This window comes from Oncorhynchus mykiss, chromosome 11, assembly GCF_057628025.1.
Source record: "Oncorhynchus mykiss isolate SJ-2025 chromosome 11, ASM5762802v1, whole genome shotgun sequence".
Classification (NCBI taxonomy): Eukaryota; Metazoa; Chordata; class Actinopteri; order Salmoniformes; family Salmonidae; genus Oncorhynchus; species Oncorhynchus mykiss.
Window position 1 is genome coordinate 79,297,248 of NC_143032.1, and position 5,515 is coordinate 79,302,762.

A 5,515-nucleotide genomic window follows, 5' to 3' on the forward strand; every position below is an offset into this window, starting at 1 on the left:
TGACAGAAAGTTGTAGTCTAGATCCACATGGGTGTACATCAGCTGTGGGATGACATCACAACGACAACATTCAAAAGTGTAGATTAACATAATTCAAACATTCAAAAAATCCCTTGGCAGTTTTGGCTAAGATCCTGTAGTACGTAAAGACAGACAGACAGACAGACAGACAGACAGACGTTTGCGTGTGGCGCCACAGAGAGAAGAGACAGGGGTATGTTCTGTAGTCAGTGTATATTGTCACTGTGGGAGTGATGGATATTATAACACCTTAATTAGCTCTGTAGTCTTCTGTACTTCTTTAATACAAAAAGTTTATTCATTAGATCTTGGAATATTAACGACAAGTGGATTCACTTCATTCAAAGTGATTGAGGATAAAACCAAGAGGTTTTACAACTCATCTGGTTGATAGAGCCCTGGGATAAAGCTTCTATTGAAGCCAGAGACAGTGTTTGTATGTGGCGCCACAGAGTGAGTGATATAACTGTAGTGTGTAAAGGCTTTGTCCCACATTACACCCTATTCACTTTATAGTGAACTACTTTTGACCAGTAGTGCTCTATATAGGGAATAGGGTGCCATTTGGGACTCAAACATTGTCACTGTAGGAGTGGTCCTTATAATACCACTCTGACTGAAGCAGGTGGCTGTGAGGCGCCTGTTGTCTTCCTATAGATAGTGACCATTGGTATTACTGATAAATTACATATTCAAAATTCTGTGAAGTACTATTTACCATGTCCACCCTTACCTGTTTATTCACTGGGCTGGCCTTTTGACATTACCTGGAATAGAATTTGTTCAATCAGCATTTTAGATAGTATCAGAATTTGTGAGCTCTTTATAAACAGCTAGATGGCACAGTAAGGACCACCAGCAGTTGGGTGACTAGAGGAAGACAGACTCAAGAATATCCAGTTACGACATGATCTGTTCTGGTGCTGTTCTACTTTCTGGTGCTGTTATTCTGTTAATCTCTCTCTCTCTCTCTCTCTCTCTCTCTCTCTCTCTCTCTCTCTCTCTCTCTATCTCTCTCTCTCTCTGTGTGGGCACCCCTCCTACCTTTGTCATCTCTGTAGACTGTGGCTGGGATTCAGTTGATTGCAGACAGTGAGTGGCGTTCCTTAAAGCACTTTTAGATTGGCAGAATAGCAGATATAGAAATTGATTGTCCGTTTGGTTGAGTACACTGGATGACTTCTCAGCAAAGGTTTGCTCGCCTGTTTTTCTGCTGACTCAGGATTGTTCTGGTGTCTTCCATCTATCTCTCTCTCTCTCTGTCCATCTATCTCTCTCTTCTTCCACTGACTAATCTCTTAATATTGATATCATGTCCTGATCTATAAACTATATTTTTACTCCACCTCTCTCAATACAGTTTGAGGTGTTATTATCAAGCTCTATTGACATGTTTATATCTTCCATGGCATCTCCTTCCCTTCCCCTCCCCTCCTCATTCATATTCCATTCACCCAGTTCAGTTTAACAGTGACAGGTTTAGGCTACTACGTGATACTAACATTTTCCCAATACCTACCATGATGTTGCTACAACCTAGCATGTGAATGAAAGTTTATAACATAACAGGTCGAAATAAAAACATTTTGTGACAGACAGTGACACATTCAATACCACCTTGCACACTATTTCCTGCATCTAACTTATCCAGAGTGTAATCATTAGTCCAACAGTTGCAAATTAGAGTTTCTTTTGGACAAATTCAGGTACGTTTATCCCCATTCACTTCTGTTTGCTTCAGTTTTTCAAAGAAAAGTTTTTCAACAGAATTGCCAGAATGAATACACCCTTGATCATACACAAACACAGTTCACATTCATAGCAGGCGCATACAACCAGCATGAACATTTTGCTCGTTGTAATTCCTTCTTGCATCTACTCGCACTCCTCTCACCTTTTCCCTTCGCTTCTGTGATGCTAACCACTACACACAGCCTACATCATTGTCACAGTATTAGCTAACGCCATAGTCAACATAGCTACTAGAAGTAACGCGTTGGTAAACCAGCTACAATCATGCAGTACAGTGTATAGTCAGCAAGCAGTTTAGCATTTACACCGGTGGGCCTCTGTGGCAATAACTAAATAAAACCAAAAGCTCACCTTGACTTGGAAGAGTTCCAGTGTTGGATAGTCATAGTCAGCTAGCTAACATAGCATCCCTCTCTGTTTGAGCCGGGGATTTGTGTAGGGTAAACTAGCTAGCTGCATTCGCAAGCTAAGTGAATGTGAAAAAAAAATACAATGAAATATAGCTAGCTGTCTATCTCTCTTTCTTGCTCTCTCTCTCTTGCATCTCCTTCATTTTTAAAGAAATTAATTTGTTAAAAATTGTTTGGCTATTGTCTTTCTCTCACTTTGAGTCAACTACTCGCCAAATTTTATGCACTGCAGTGCTTGCTAGCTGTAGCTTATGCTTTTAGTGCTAGATTCATTCTCTGATCCTTTGGTGGACAACATGTCAGTTCATGCTGCAAGGGCTCTGCTAGTTTTGAGGACGTCATAATTACTGTGTAAGTCTATGGAAGGTTTTTGTATTGAAGTCAATGTGCCCAGAGGAGGATGGAAACTAGCTGTCCTCCAGGTACACCATTGTGCTAACCTAGAGTGCTGTTGAGGCTAATGTTCATTGCAAAATAGTGTGTTTTAATTAATTATTTGGTGACGAGAATATATTTAGTAATGTTTTTTTAAATTTTCACTATTTGTATGATATTAACTGAGAATGACGGTCCTCCCCTTCCACCTCTGAGGAGCCTCTACTTTTTTAGAAACGTATCTGTTTGGTATCCTAGCTTCCTTTCTTATCTTCATTTCCTCCTTTCCTAGCTTGCTTTCCTTGATCTCTTTCGTTCCTTTCCTCCTACTACAGTAGTGACTTTGGGCCTTCTACTGTACATTACTACTACTGTTACATTAATGTTGTGCCACCGGAGGTTACTCAGGAATAAAGCCAATTTATCTTTAAAAAACAGATAAAAAATATACTGTATCCTCTTTCTAAAGATCTAATGTAACTTTACTGTATATAAGAACATGAAAATGTATATATGAATAGTGTGTAAATTGTATTTTGATCTCTCATAATATTTTAAATATTAAAAAGTTGTTGGCCAGCTTCAGAGCATCCAGATGCCAAATCATCTTCGGCACGGCATACCCAGGATACAAGGATCATGGACGTATTATCACTGCCCTCACTTCATGGCTGAAGACAACCTGTGCCTGGACTTTGCGGTGTTCCTTTTCAAGTCCCACTTCAGAGACTGTTTACCTGCCTGGCGAGGACATGTGTCAGGAAGGTCACCTGTAGTACTAACATGCTGTCTATATTGACAGGCCAGGACTGAAAGACACAAAGTCACCCATACCTTTCTTTTGCCACTTCACCCTGTGTTTGAGTGTCCACTTAATCAACTCTTTAAGTATCTTCTAAAGTAAATGTCAAACGTGTTTTATGTGTATTTTTAACTTGAATGTTTTATTGTCTATTCAATGCAATGTACGTATGAGGTTGTCACATTTTGCAGAGTCATCACTTGCCATTGACTATAATGCAATATGCAAATATATTAGACATATTAGAAACCACTCTAAAACCCTCCACACCAGTAAATGGAGTAAGGAAAAGAGGAAAGGAAGCTAGGAAAGGTGTTACGGTGAGTGAATGAGGACCCAAAAGCGAACTAACTTAAACAGAGCTTCTTTAATAACCAAACATAGGTAGGCTCAGATAGACCGGCAGATTCCGACAGGACAGGACAAGGTTACAGCAAACATGACGATAGTCTGGCTCAGGCATGAAACACAACAAACAAGAATCCGACAAGGACAGGAACAAAAACAGAGAGAGATATAGGGACCTAATCAGAGGGAAAAAGGGAACAGGTGGGAAACGGGGTGAATGGGTAGTTAGGAGGAGACAAGGCACAGCTGGGGGAAACAGGGGGAGAAAAGGTAACCTAACAACGACCAGCAGAGGGAGACAGGGTGAAGGGAAAGGACAGAAACACACAACATGACAATACATGACAGTACCCCCCCACTCACCGAGCGCCTCCTGGCGCACTCGAGGAGGAAACCTGGCGGCAACGGAGGAAATCCTCGATCAGCGCACGGTCCAGCACGTCCCGAGAGGGAACCCAACTCCTCTCCTCAGGACCGTACCCCTCCCAATCAACGAGGTACTGGTGACCACGGCCCCGAGGACGCATGTCCAAAATCCTGCGGACCCTGTAGATGGGTGCGCCCTCGACAAGGATGGGGGGGGGGGGAGGAAGACGAGCGGGGGCGCGAAGAACGGGCTTAATACAGGAGACATGGAAGACCGGGTGGACGCGACGAAGGTATCGCGGAAGAAGTCGAACTGCGACAGGATTAATGACCCGAGAAATACGGAACGGACCAATGAACCGCGGGGTCAACTTGCGAGAAGCCGTCTTAAGGGGAAGGTTCTGAGTGGAGAGCCAAACTCTCTGACCGCGACAATATCTAGGACTCTTAGTTCTACGCTTATTAGCAGCCCTCACAGTCTGCGTCCTATAACGGCAAAGTGCAGACCTGACCCTCTTCCAGGTGCGCTCACAACGTTGGACAAAAGCCTGAGCGGAGGGGACGCTGGACTCGGCGAACTGAGATGAGAACAGCGGAGGCTGGTACCCGAGGCTACTCTGAAAAGGAGATAGCCCGGTCGCAGACGAAGGAAGCGAGTTGTGGGCGTATTCTGCCCAGGGGAGCTGTTCTGACCAAGACGCAGGGTTGCGAAAAGAAAGACTGCGTAAGATGCGACCAATAGTCTGATTGGCCCGTTCTGCTTGACCGTTAGACTGGGGGTGAAAGCCGGAAGAGAGACTGACGGAAGCCCCAATCAAACGGCAAAACTCCCTCCAAAATTGAGACGTGAATTGCGGACCTCTGTCCGAAACGACGTCTGACGGAAGGCCATGAATTCTGAAAACATTCTCGATGATGATTTGTGCCGTCTCTTTAGCAGAAGGAAGCTTAGCAAGGGGAATGAAATGAGCCGCCTTAGAGAACCTATCGACAACCGTAAGAATAACAGTCTTCCCCGCTGACGAAGGCAGTCCGGTGACAAAATCTAAGGCGATGTGAGACCACGGTCGAGAGGGAATGGGAAGCGGCCTGAGACGGCCGGCAGGAGGGGAGTTACCGGACTTAGTCTGCGCGCAGACCGAACAAGCAGCCACGAAACGACGCGTGTCATGCTCCCGGGTGGGCCACCAAAAACGCTGGCGAATGGAAGCAAGCGTACCCCGAACGCCAGGGTGGCCGGCTAACTTGGCAGAGTGAGCCCACTGAAGAACGGCCAGACGAGTAGGAACGGGAACGAAAAGAAGGTTCCTAGGACAAGCGCGCGGCGACGGAGTGTGAGTGAGCGCTTGCTTTACCTGCCTCTCAATTCCCCAGACAGTCAACCCGACAACACGCCCCTCAGGGAGAATCCCCTCGGGGTCAGTGGAGGCTACTGAAGAAC